The following is a 14,684-nucleotide window of genomic DNA, read 5'->3' on the forward strand; positions in this document are numbered from 1 at the left end:
CTGAAGGAATGTAAAATGCTAAACTACATGATATGTAATAAATCACTGCACGGAAAACTGCTTTATTTTACCTTACTTTCGTAACTAAACTTTTGCTCTCTTTCTGAAAATATGATTCACTGTCCACGCGGTAGCGCAAGGCGTGGCAGCACAGGTTTTACCAGATCTTTCTTTTACTTAATATGTGAGGATAGGCTTTATGAAATATTTATAAATAACGAAAGGAAAGTATTCTGCAATTGTAGCGAATCATTTTAATGAGACAGTAAACAAACTGGAACTAGTATGATTAACACTTTTTTCTCAGCATTTCATGTAGCACAAAATTACTTTCATAATAACATATAGTTACTCTTCGCCATTTTAAATGAAGTACTTTTAACTAACAATGGTGGGAGGAAACTAATTAGTATACTGAACACATGACTGAAAGGTCACCAACATATAGAAATTAATAAACAGAACAAAATAGTTACTCTACAATAATTACTCAGTTAGCGCTTTCAGCAAAATCATCTCAATATAAATTACCTTTTCCTTTTTTAAAAATACGGTATTGCAGAGCCTGTGTTATTCCGAATTGCGCTGCAACGAAATACATGTAATGTATTGCGAGCATGGATAAGTGCTTGCTATGTAATGGAATGACGACAGTGAAAATCTGTGCCGGATCTGATTTCGAACCCGAATTTCCCGCTTACGGCGAGCGATCGTCTTACCATTTGGATACCCGGTCGCGACTCATGGCTAGATTCAAACTTCAATATCTCAAGAACCATGTGTCTAAATCTCGTACTTGTATTAAGTATATTCCCGTACAGGGGAGAGACATTTTACTAGAATGTCGCTTGCCAGGTGTCGGTGGATAAATACGATGTTGCAGTGCTTGTGTTCATGCGTGCATGTCCGAAGTAGTTTTGTATCGTAATTAGGAATAACACAGGCACTGTCATATCGTATTTCTCTACCAACACCGCGCAAACGACTTTCAAGTAAAATGTCTCCCCTGTAAGAGAACATACATAATGGATACACTAGTGCAGGTTGTAGACACACGGATGACGACGTATGAAAGTTTGAGCTCGGCCGTGAGTCGTGCTTGGGTAGCCAAATTGTAAGGCGACCGCTCGTGATAAGCGGGAAATCCGTGTTAAAGTCCCGATGCGGCACAAATTTTCATTTCCGTCATTCCATTACACAGCTGATGGTTATCCATATTCGCAACTGCCAATATACTTTATACATTTTTTTTTTAAAAAGTCATCTCTCTATAATATAAGCCCAAGTCATCCTTTCATCTTCATCTTCACTTACATCAGGGAGAAACTCTAATAAAATTCCATTCTTTGTGTGGCACATTCTGCCATGAAACAACATTTCCTCTCCCTCTCTGGCTGATAACTGTTTCCCTTACTCTCGTGAGCTCTATTCAAAGACAATACAACCTCTGGTAGCCAAAGAATACATGTGGCTCATATATTCAGCCATGCAAAGATGCTCATACTGGTTAAGACTCCAACCAAACGGTCAAATACACTCCTGGAAATTGAAATAAGAACACCGTGAATTCATTGTCCCAGGAAGGGGAAACTTTATTGACACATTCCTGGGGTCAGATACATCACATGATCACACTGACAGAACCATAGGCACATAGACACAGGCAACAGAGCATGCACAATGTCGGCACTAGTACAGCGTATATCCACCTTTCGCAGCAATGCCGGCTGCTATTCTCCCATGGAGACGATCGTAGAGATGCTGGATGTAGTCCTGTGGAACGGCTTGCCATGCCATTTCCACCTGGCGCCTCAGTTGGACCAGCGTTCGTGCTGGACGTGCAGACCGCGTGAGACGACGCTTCATCCAGTCCCAAACATGCTCGATGGGGGACAGATCCGGAGATCTTGCTGGCCAGGGTAGTTGACTTACACCTTCTAGAGCACGTTGGGTGGCACGGGATACATGCGGACGTGCACTGTCCTGTTGGAACAGCAAGTTCCCTTGCCGGTCTAGGAATGGTAGAACGATGGGTTCGATGACGGTTTGGATGTACCGTGCACTATTCAGTGTCCCCTCGACGATCACCAGTGGTGTACGGCCAGTGTAGGAGATCGCTCCCCACACCATGATGCCGGGTGTTGGCCCTGTGTGCCTCGGTCGTATGCAGTCCTGATTGTGGCGCTCACCTGCACGGCGCCAAACACGCATACGACCATCATTGGCACCAAGGCAGAAGCGACTCTCATCGCTGAAGACGACACGTCTCCATTCGTCCCTCCATTCACGCCTGTCGCGACACCACTGGAGGCGGGCTGCACGAGGTTGGGGCGTGAGCGGAAGACGGCCTAACGGTGTGCGGGACCGTAGCCCAGCTTCATGGGGACGGTTGCGAATGGTCCTCGCCGATACCCCAGGAGCAACAGTGTCCCTCATTTGCTGGGAAGTGGCGGTGCGGTCCCCTACGGCACTGCGTAGGATCCTACGGTCTTGGCGTGCATCCGTGCGTCGCTGCGGTCCGGTCCCAGGTCGACGGGCACGTGCACCTTCCGCCGACCACTGGCGACAACATCGATGTACTGTGGAGACCTCACGCCCCACGTGTTGAGCAATTCGGCGGTACGTCCATCCCGCCTCCCGCATGCCCACTATACGCCCTCGCTCAAAGTCCGTCAACTGCACATACGGTTCACGTCCACGCTGTCGCGGCATGCTACCAGTGTTAAAGACTGCGATGGAGCTCCGTATGCCACGGCAAACTGGCTGACACTGACGGCGGCGGTGCACAAATGCTGCGCAGCTAGCGCCATTCGACGGCCAACACCGCGGTTCCTGGTGTGTCCGCTGTGCCGTGCGTGTGATCATTGCTTGTACAGCCCTCTCGCAGTGTCCGGAGCAAGTATGGTGGGTCTGACACACCGGTGTCAATGTGTTCTTTTTTCCATTTCCAGGAGTGTATACCAAACAAACAATCGTCTCACATGATACGTACATCTTTCTCCTAATATGTACACCATTCGAACGTCTGATTGCTTTACTAATAAGTTACTATGTTACATATCTGACATAAATATGTAAGGCAGAACAAGTTTAAAGGTTTTCAAATAATGTTCAAAGTTAGTCGGAAATCGCTAAGTGCTTTCGCTGTTAAATACTAGGTGAGTATACTCTGGGTAATTTGCACTTTGTTTTAAGCAAAAACTAGTTTTTTTTTACATTTCTCAATGTTCATGAGACTTGGGCTAATGTTTACTTAAGAAATCCTGAAGGGACATGATAGTAACATTGTCATATGGTATTTATGTATGTGGGCGTCCATCTAACTGTTATTATTATTGTTTCAGTGAAAATGTTAGCGAGTTTATGTAGATTCTGCTGTATGAACAGTAGAAAACTATTTCGTTTGGTTGCACTTATGTACAAAGCACTGAAAAAAACTGTACCTTTAAGACCTTGATGGTATACCAGTCATTACTCTCTGCTAATTGTTCTCAATGTGAAATACGTGACTCTACACTAGATTGTATTTCTTCTTTTTCTGACATCGACATGATGTGGATCTAAGCAGCAATGGGTGTATCTTTACGTGAATAATAAATGGAAAATTGCATTTCAAGTCTGCTTTATTCTGTACAGCAATAAGCCTCTCAGCTCTCACGTTTCAATTAAAGCGTCCAATGATACGAGGAGGAACCAATATCATACTGAGATGTGCCGTGGATTCTTAAAGCTAAACCACCACTAGATATCAGAGAAAAATTAGTATGTGCTCCTGAAACTTACAAGGAGAAGTTCACAGCAGTGGAAGCGACATTTTGAAACCATGTACTAGGTGATGTTGGCCATGCTGGGTCAAGTGTGAGGGTAATCAGTGAAAAAATTTTGGGATTTCCCGTGATGCTGTAAAGCTTTGAAAGAAGAAATATTGTATATACCAGCTGTGTAAATTCATGGTTAAGGTACGGTCCTCTAATGCTAAAGGTCATGAGTTTGAATCTCGTCAGGTGCTCTGAAACTTTTTATTTTCTAATTTTTATTGACTTGGCTTTGATCGTAATTTTTTCTTCAATTATTTACATATAAATTTTTATTTATATTCCTTTATCCATATCATTTTTATCACTGTATTAAATTTTTCAGTGAGTCACTTTTTTTGCTATCATTATTTCTTCACTTGGAATGTTTGTGCATCAGAATTATATTAATTGCATTTATCTGTCATAATATTTAAACATCTTTTGGTTAAAGAACGAAGAAAAAATAATCTGTTTGTATCGGCTGTGCAGTGGTTTCAAAAATATATTTTTTGTTACAAGATATATATTTTACAGGATGGCACTCATTTAATTGTCGAAATACCGAAGTGAGTGAGGACAGCAAAAATTTTGCCCACCTTTGTAAAATATCAGAATCTAGTTCGGTATTTCATATTTAAAAATTAAAACAAAATTATTGTTTTTAATGATTTCTTGTATCAGATTCCGTTACTGTTTCCTATTTTTCAGTAAAACCTAATCAAAAAATTTAATTCTTGGTAGAGAATGTGGCTTTTTGTTTAAAAAAATTAGATTCATATTTTCAGGTTCAGGGCCCTTCTAACGCATCTGTGTAACTTTAAAAAGTATGTTGTCAATGAAATTCAGCGACAATTAACGGAATTTCTGTTTTTAAATTTTTTGTGGTGTAAACACCACGAAAAATGCGTTGGTGCTGCTAAGATTGTGCTATAAGTTGATTCCAGGTTTGTACCGTATTTATATTCAAAAAGGTACACTGTTAATAAAAGTTAAACATATTTAATGAAATTTGTTTCTTTTTTAGTTATTTTTGGTGGTGGGCCCAGTGCGCCCTCCTGACGCCTGGATATTGCACGTTATAGTAAATGCACTAGTACCACTGTGGATAAAACATGAAGTCTCTTTGTACACTGGACAAAATAACGCAGATGAAGATTCAAACGAAAGAAGAAATTCTGAGGTATTCCATTTCAGTCAGAATCTCCTAAATTGACTTCAAACTACATTTATATCTAGTATATTACTGTAATACAGTACTTATCATTTTGAAAACTGTGCTCTGCCTCCATTACTACCAAGCACCAAATGTAAATCGTACACATCATTTGATATCATTTAACAACAGTAAAGCAATTTAAAACACCTAGAGCGGTGAGCAGTAGCTGGTGCTCCCACCAGAGGTCGAGAAAGCGCAGCACTGCTGCCATAGCTGCTACCAGCCCCCAGCTAAGAGGTCTCAGAGAGCGCTGGCGCATGAGGCGCTCAGAGGCAGACAGTCTGGCGAGAAACCTGTTGCAAAAATATTACTGCCATTATTAGTATATCAGAAAGTGAAATAAATTGTATCTACGCTGTCCCTACAATCAGATGAAAGGTGCCATAAAAAAGTTTTGACGGAGAGTGATCTCTACTGCTAGCCACTGTACTCAGCCTACACGCACTTTACCTGTAGACCAAGGGGGTGGACGTTGCAGAAGAGCTCAAACAGAGGGAAAGACTTCCTTCAGAAACTCCCGCTGCTAACAGTACTGCCAAATAGTGCAGTTTTTTCCTTAAGCCATCAGTGTTATGACTGGTTTGATGCGGCCCACCACAAATTCCTCTCCTGTGTCAGCCTCTTCATCTCAGAGTAGCACTTGCAACCTCCACCCTCAATTATTTGCTGGATGTAATCCAGTGTCTGTTTTCCTCTAAATTTTTTATCCCCTGTAGCTCCCTCTAGAACTATGGCAGTTATTCTGTGATGTCTTAGCAGATGTCCTACAATCCTGACCTTTCTTCTTGTCAGAGTTTTCCGCATATTTCTCCCGTCACAGATTCTCTGGAAACCTCATTCCTTACCTTATCAGACCACCTATTTCTAACGTTCTTCTGTATCACCACATCTCAAATACACTCCTGGAAATTGAAATAAGAACACTGTGAATTCATTGTCCCAGGAAGGGGAAACTTTATTGACACATTCCTGAGGTCAGATACATCACATGATCACACTGACAGAACCACAGGCATATAGACACAGGCAACAGAGCATGCACAATGTCGGCACTAGTGCAGTGTATATCCACCTTTCGCAGCAATGCAGGCTGCTATTCTCCCATGGAGACGATCGTAGAGATGCTGGATGTAGTTCTGTGGAACGGCTTGCCATGCCATTTCCACCTGGCGCCTCAGTTGGACCAGCGTTCGTGCTGGACGTGCAGACCGCGTGAGACGACGCTTCATCCAGTCCCAAACATGCTCAATGGGGGACAGATCCGGAGATCTTGCTGGCCAGGGTAGTTGACTTACACCTTCTAGAGCACGTTGGGTGGCACGGGATACATGCGGACGTGCATTGTCCTGTTGGAACAGCAAGTTCCCTTGCCGGTCTAGGAATGGTAGAACGATGGGTTCGATGACGGTTTGGATGTACCGTGCACTATTCAGTGTCCCCTCGACGATCACCAGTGGTGTACGGCCAGTGTAGGAGATCGCTCCCCACACCATGATGCCGGGTGTTGGCCCTGTGCGCCTCGGTCGTATGCAGTCCTGATTGTGGCGCTCACCTGCACGGCGCCAAACACGCATACGACCATCATTGGCACCAAGGCAGAAGCGACTCTCATCGCTGAAGACGACACGTCTCCATTCGTCCCTCCATTCACGCCTGTCGCGACACCACTGGAGGCGGGCTGCACGAGGTTGGTGCGTGAGCGGAAGACGGCCTAACGGTGTGCGGGACTGTAGCCCAGCTTCATGGAGACGGTTGCGAATGGTCCTCGCCGATACCCCAGGAGCAACAGTGTCCCTCATTTGCTGGGAAGTGGCGGTGCGGTCCCCTACGGCACTGCGTAGGATCCTACGGTCTTGGCGTGCATCCGTGCGTCGCTGCGGTCCGGTCCCAGGTCGACGGGCACGTGCACCTTCCGCCGACCACTGGCGACAACATCGATGTACTGTGGAGACCTCACGCCCCACGTGTTGAGCAATTCGGCGGTACGTCCACCCCGCCTCCCGCATGCCCACTATACGCCCTCGCTCAAAGTCCGTCAACTGCACATACGGTTCGCGTCCACGCTGTCGCGGCATGCTACCAGTGTTAAAAACTGCGATGGAGCTTCGTATGCCACGGCAAACTGGCTGACACTGACGGCGGCGGCGCACAAATGCTGCGCAGCTAGCGCCATTCGACGGCCAACACCGCGGTTCCTGGTGTGTCCGCTGTGCCGTGCGTGTGATCATTGCTTGTACAGCCCTCTCGCAGTGTCCGGAGCAAGTATGGTGGGTCTGACACACTGGTGTCAATGTGTTCTTTTTTCCATTTCCAGGAGTGTACTTCGACTCACTTCTTTTCCCACTATCCCATAGTCGATGAGCCACAACCGTACAACGATGCGCTCCAAGCGTACATTATCTGAAATTTCTTCCTCATATTAAGGTGAAATAAAAATTAAAGGGACACCCTAGCTGCAAACAGGCGTTGATGTGCTTCATTGGGGACATGTTCTTTTTGGAACAGATACTATCGTTATATATAGTTAAAATATGGCTTCCCAGTCATTGACCTCCTTGTGCGAACGCACACACTGTGCCCGAACTCGCACGGGACTTCGTAGATTAATCTGCCACGAGTAATGAGTATGATGGTCTAACATCTATTAGGCGCACTATGAATGTCGTGGTGTGGACATGTCGGGAATGTGGGTCTCACGGGGAGCGTGCAAGGGATAAGTGCCTGCAGGCGCACTATCCTCTGTGCCCTCGGCCATGTAAGCATGAGATCCCGGGTTCGAGTCACGGTCGAGCCACACATTTTCAACATGTCCCCAATGAAGTACATAACACATGTTTGCAGCAAGAGTGTCCATTTAATTATCATTTCATTTGTAGCAAAGCTGCATGGTCATCTCCGGTAACTGTTCTTTCGGGAACAGATACTACCGTCATATGTAGTCATATTAAGGTCTATGTTTGATACTAGTAGTTTTCTCTTGGCCAGGAATGCCACTCATGCCAGTGCTAGTCTGCTTTCTTATTACTTTCTTACACTCAGCCCATATTAGTAGTAGTCATTAGACTGTTCATTCCGTTCGGCATGTCCTGTAAATCTTCTTTGCTTTCACTGAGGACAGCAATGTCAACAACGAATCCTTTCACTTACAATTTTAACTCCACTCTTGACCCATTCTTTTATTTAGGTTATTGCTTTTTCGATATATACACTCAACAGTAGGTGCGAAAGACCACATCCGCCTCTTACACCCTTTTTAATCTATGCGCTTCGTTCTTGGTCCTCTACTTTTGTTGTTTCCAGTTGGCTCTTGTACACACTGTATTTACCCGTCTTCTCCTATAGCTTAATCCCATTTTCTTCAGAATATCGAATATCTTGCTACCATTATCAACCACAACGTCAGAATTGCCTCCCTGGTGCCTTTACCTTTCTTAAAGCCAAACTGATCGGCATCTAGCAGATCCTCATTTTCTGCCCCGTAGTGCAGGCTGCCGCAGGATCGAAGGAGTTTCTTATCGCAATTTAGCGTCACGTTATAGATTTTGGGAATCTTTGCCCAGCAATCACAACTGATAACGTCACTCGTAGTCAGAGAATTATAACGACCACAATGCTCACCAGCTGGAATCCAGCTATCGCAAATGCCTACACTGTAATCTGGAACGTATGGAGCAAGACTGTCCACGGCAATTTTGAAAGTCTGTGCTTATTCATTGTATGAATATAGCGTGCTTGTAGTGATGTGACTAATGTGTCTTCAAATGGTTCTCTTGAAGTTTTATTACTTCGTGTAGCAACTTCTATCGCAGGATTGACAATGAAGTTAATGTGCAAAAAATTATGGTCATCAGCACGATAGGGAAGAAGTCTGCGTGCCAGGTGGTGATATTCACTCTGAACTTTAAATGTTGGCGTAAAAAACGTTGAACTACTTGCTGGTTTTTGAATGGGATCATTTGAATCGAGTTATTATGAGACGAATATTCCGTTTGAAGCCAGACCGAGAAGAGCGAAAGCCGACTTCCTAAACTTCCGACAGCCGCGGTGGTCGGGCGACCTTACGACCATCACCGCTAGATGGCGAAGACATCCTTTTCGCAGTGGTGGTGGCTTCCGTTCATCATAATTCAGCCAATTTGCACGAATTATTTTTAAAAGATATACACAAACTATTCCTCATGAATGAGTGTATCTATTGGGGACAACCGTATCAAAACACTTATAGTATTTGCTGAGTAAGCCTCATATACAGAGAGAAAGCGAGGAGGGGACTTATATTTATAAATGTAGAGACGAAGAAGAAGACTGTTATTTGCATTGTGTTTAATTGTAATACTACGACTTTTTTAATATCCCTGTAAAAAGTGATCTACGAAGGAATAAAACTGCTCCTACCATTGTTGACCGCTCAGGATAGCATAGACAATACACTTCTCGCGTTCTGTACGCCGCTCTTCAATAATACACACATTCTTTCCAACGTAAAACTGTCCACACCCTCTCGGCGTTCTGAGGCATACATCACGTTGCGAGGTGCTGGATTTTGCACTGAAGGCATAAAGACGCCGCTTTAGGAGAGGGGTAATCTTTCCGGCCATTTATTTAAGCATATTGTGCTATCAGAAAACTGTAGTAATTCATGAGGGTGAAGATTTAACTGCCACCGGATTTAATATGGCTACAGTCCTGGAGAAGTAACTTCAGGTCTAATCACTAAACACTAGAACTGACGTGTCATTGAACGTACTGCCTACAAGCTGTGGCTGAAATGTTGTTACATCGTGCAGAGACTGATTACTAAAGTGATAACTACTCATTGCTAAAATTGTGCTTAAAAATTTTTGTTGAGCACAGATTGAAAGAAGTTCGCCCCTTTGTGCTTTAAATGAATGTCACTAGTAGGGATTGTCCGTCTCCGTATCGTAGCGGTAGCGTTACTACCTACCATGCAGGAGTTCCGGGTTTGATTCCCGGCAGGGGACTGGGTATTGCATGTCCTTCGTCATCATCTTCATCATCACTGACGAGGAGGTCTCCGATGTGGCGTCACCTGAAAAGGACTTACAATACTGCTGCCGAAATCCCCCGAATGGGGCCTCCCAGCCAACAATGCCATACGATCATTTCCATTTAGTAGGTATTACAGGTGTGGCATGGACGCCATTTTGTTGCTAACAAGGGTTTATATGGGAACGCTTGTAAGATGAAAGAGACTACTTGCGAAGCCTATTGCAGTGCGGTTGTTGAGGGTGCAGATTCTATGCTCCATAATTACCATCTCATCGACATACACTTATATGGGCACTTGTTTCGTGGTCTAGACACTGATTCATTGAGAGATACAACACCCTCCTTTGTTTTCTCAATTTCGTACGTGCCGGAAAGACCACTATCAATACTAGAGCTGAAAATAGTGACAGAACTGACGGGACTCAAAATTGAGGAGACGGTTTAACATTTCGGAGAATACTCTAACACTATACTTTCTGTACTACGCAGTGTGAAGCTCCCAAATAAGTGGAGGACTGAGACGATTTTTTATCCAGTGTACAACTTGTTGATTTCATAGGTGAGGGCAACGAATTTGCACATAATGCCCTGAGGCTTCAGACCACAGCAATGGTCGCTGAAAAGTAGTAACTTTGGCTTATTGCATACGACCCAGCAGCTCCACTGTGGAGATGCAAATCAGGTTTGTCTTAAATACATACTGTAGTTGTCTTGAGTGAGTTGACGTTAGCCAAGAATGCCTTTAAGAGGACAAAGACGCCATTATCAACACCACACTGAGTTTGAACGAGATCGTGAAATAGGGCTACCAGAAGCTGAATGTTCCTTCTGCGTTACCGCAGAAAGACTTGGCAGGAATATAGACACTGTACGTGATTGTTGGCGACAGTGCTCACGATAATGTATAGCCATAAGAAGACCAGGCTCCGGATGGCCATGTGGCACTACCAAGAGGGTGGACCACCGTGGTCGGTGCATGGCTCTGACGCATCATACTGCAAATGCTGCAACAATTCGGACAGCATTTGGCACCACAGTGACACAACGAACCGTTACCAACCACGTACATCAAGTACAGCCCACAGCCAGACGCCCTCTAGCGTGCATTCCATTGACCCCAAACCACCGCCATTTGACACTGCAGTGGTGTCAGGCGAGAGCTCATTGGAGGGCAAGGTGAATCTCTTTAGTGTTTCCTGAAGTAAGCAGGTTCTGTCTCGGTGCCAGTGATGGCCGTGTGTTGGTTAGGAGGGCAGTTGAGGGCCTGCCACCAACCTGTATGCATGCTAAATGCACTGGACCTACGCCTGGAGTTATAGTCTGGGATGCGATTTCGCATGACAGCAGGAGCACTCTCGTGGTAATCCCACGCACCTGACAGTAAATTTGTACGTAAATCTGCTGATTCGCCTTGTTGTGCTGCCATTCATTAACAGCATTGCAGGGGGTGTTTTCCAGAAGGATGACACTCGCCCACATATCGCTGTTATAGCATGTCGCCTTGGCCTTCTCGATGACTAGATCTGCTTTAATCGATCGCATATGGACGACAACTCCAGCATCATCCACAAACGGCATTAACTCTCCCTATATTGACTGACCAAGTGCAAGACGCGTGGAACTCCATCCCACAAACTGACATCTGGCACCTGTAAAACACAATACATGCTCGTTTGTATGCTCCCATTAAAAATTCTGGAGATTACATTGGTTATTAATGTACCAGCGTTCCACAATTGCTATGGGATATCTTGCGCTTAAATTACCCGTAATCTTGAAACGTTAATCACTTAAATATGTTACCTAGAAAAATGTATCCCAGAAATTTCATTACTCCATATTAATTAAGTTTCGGCGTTGTGATTCTTTTCCCGTCAGCGTATGTGGAATAAATGTAACGTTGATTTATTATCGTAGATCGCTCAGTTGTTGGATGAAGTACAGATAACTTTCTCACTCTCATAACACATCTGTTCTAGGGGGGGGGGGGGGGGGAACATGGGGATGGCAATTCTGGAAGATTCAGATACGTATAAGTAGGCTGTTTGTAAAAGAATGGGTCACCATGCGGAACGTACTGCCTTGAATGAGATCGTATTCATCGATGATTAGGGGAATATTGATTATTAAACATGAAGGGAAAGGGTACTAGATGTGATTATAGGGGACAATAGTTTAATTAATGGCGTAAAACGCGAACGACTTGGTCTTTAATTCCTCGTGGCTTCTGTAAATAAAGCACCTGGAGGGGCATTGGTATGCGCTTGTTGACTTCACTAAACAAATCAAATACGAGGGCTGTCTGAAAAGTAACACCTCCAAAGTTTTAGTGTGACAAGTCTCAAAAGTATTTTAAATGAGCAAACTTTAGAAATTCTTCATGTCTACATCTCCGACGATCAGTGTATTTCCCCCATTGGGAGACCAGTCTGTTGATAACGTCACTGTAGAATTTTCGTCTTTGTTGATGGAGCCGCTGGCCGCTGTGGCCGAGCGGTTCTAGGCGCTTCAATCCGGAGCCGCGCTGCTGCTGCGGTTGCAGGTTCAAATCCTGCCTCGGGCATGGATGTGTGTGATGTCCTTAGTTAGTTTAAAGTAGTTCTAAGTCTAGGGACTGATGACCTCAGGTGTTAAGTCCCAGAGTTCTCAGAGCCATCTGAACCATTTTTGATAGATCCACAACGTCACATCCGCTTACACCGCTACATCACCATCAAAGTGAAGCCCTCGAAGGTATTCTTTCAGTTTTGTAAACAGATACTGCGGTGACAAATACATGGAAAATCAGATATTCACACATGAATTCAATGAATCACTTAGAAATGGTCAGTCCTACAGAACGCAATGCTATGAAATGAGGACAAGGAGACGCTTACGCAGCAGTAAATGTAATGACCAATGTTTCCGAGAATGTAGTTGTATTCCAAAAGACTACGAGTTCAGTTATGCCCTACGATTGCACTCACGACTGAATGATAAACACGAGAGAGAATTCACCACTGAGATCACGGATGCTTGTGGACTGTCTGAAAGACACGTAGTCGTTCATTATATCAATAGAATCGAAACAAAATGTCCCACAAGCATTTCACACTATTACATGTAAGCATGTGTTCTCCACACGAGAGAAAACTGAAAAATTTCTTTACAAAATAGAGCATCGACGTCTCCGGGAAACCTCCGTGAATCAGTACCACACGACTCACTGTTCCACCACCGATAATATACGAAAGTGATTTCCAAGTGTTGCACTGTACCACAAACAAAATATTTTAAAAGAAAATTTATCGAAGCAGACAGTAGTAGTTTCCTGAAACACAGGTACGATTAGAGGACAACGACGGTGAGTGCCCACGTTTTGTCTCTCCATTTCTGTGTATTCCGTCGTGTGTTTAATGTACTGTTACTACTGCAGAAAATTCGTAGCTGGAAGCTGCACACCTTGTAGCAGAAGTAGATAGAAAGCCGGTTCGGTGTGGGGTCCCAGTGTGAAGGTGGACGAGTGTTTAGAAGAGCAATTATCCGCAGTGGCGGCCGTATCGCAGCGTCGTTTTACTGCGCCGCGGGCCGATGGAGCGGGATTACCTCGGCTCGGCCTCCACCCATTTGTCCGATGGGCCGGCTCGGCGCGACTTATCTGTCCGGGTCGCGACCGTCCCCGTAATGCGGGCCCTGCCTGAGCGGGAGGGAGGGAGGGAGGCCGAGACTGAGAGAGAGCAGGGGCTGGATCAGCATCGGGGCGCCCTGCTGCTTCCAAACGTCACACCCGATAGCGCCCGGGCAGCCGGCTTTGTTAGGATATCAGCAGAAAGCTGGCGTCCTCGTCGTAAAACCAATTCACAAGGCACTCCTCTTGCCAGCAACGCCCTGTTCAACTGCCGTCGAGTTCACTTTACAGCGGAATGTGCGCTGATATGAGACTTCCTGGCAGATTAAAATTGTGTGCTGGACCGAGACTCGAACTCGGGACCTTTGCCGTTCGCGGGCAAGTGCTCTACCAACTGAGCTACCCAAGCACGACTCACGCCCCGTCCTCACAGCTTTACTTCTGCCAGTACCTCGTCACAGACAGACGAGGTACTGGCAGAAGTAAAGCTGTGAGGACGGCGCGTGAGTCGTGCTTGGGTAGCTCAGTTGGTAGAGCACTTGCCCGCGAACGGCAAAGGTCCCGAGTTCGAGTCTCGGTCCAGCAGACAGACGAGGTACTGGCAGAAGTAAGGCTGTGAGGACGGCGCGTGAGTCGTGCTTGGGTAGCTCAGTTGGTAGAGCACTTGCCCGCGAAAGGCAAAGGTCCCGAGTTCGAGTCTCGCTCCGGCACACAGTTTTAATCTGCCAGGAAGTTTCACATGTAACAGAGATTTCTCCTTCACTATCTACAACAATCTGCCAACGCTGTGGCAGCTTTTCTACCCCGTGACTGTAGAAATCCCGTGGCTTTGAGGCGAAGAACTCGTCGAGCCATGTTCGGAACGCTTTTTATTCGGAAAGGAAGTTCCTTGAATGTTGTTCGATAGAGAGCGGGAAAGGTGAAAATCTGAGCTCGTAAAATCAGGTGTCTTGTATTGTATTTTATTGAACTGGGGACCTAGAAACGACGGAGAGGCTTCGTACCCGCCGTAACCCTCAGTGGTTCACAACCCCACAACAGGCTACAGCAGTCA

General features: G+C 45.3%; 1 non-coding gene across 1 annotated transcript; it reads left to right on the forward strand.

The window, feature by feature from the left end:
• Positions 1-14,141: 14,141 nt before the first annotated feature.
• Positions 14,142-14,216, forward strand: Trnas-cga. Its single transcript has one exon. It is a non-coding gene; the product is annotated as a tRNA-Ser (tRNA).
• The last annotated feature ends 468 nt before the right edge of the window (positions 14,217-14,684 follow it).

This window comes from Schistocerca piceifrons, chromosome 3, assembly GCF_021461385.2.
Source record: "Schistocerca piceifrons isolate TAMUIC-IGC-003096 chromosome 3, iqSchPice1.1, whole genome shotgun sequence".
Taxonomy (NCBI): Eukaryota; Metazoa; Arthropoda; class Insecta; order Orthoptera; family Acrididae; genus Schistocerca; species Schistocerca piceifrons.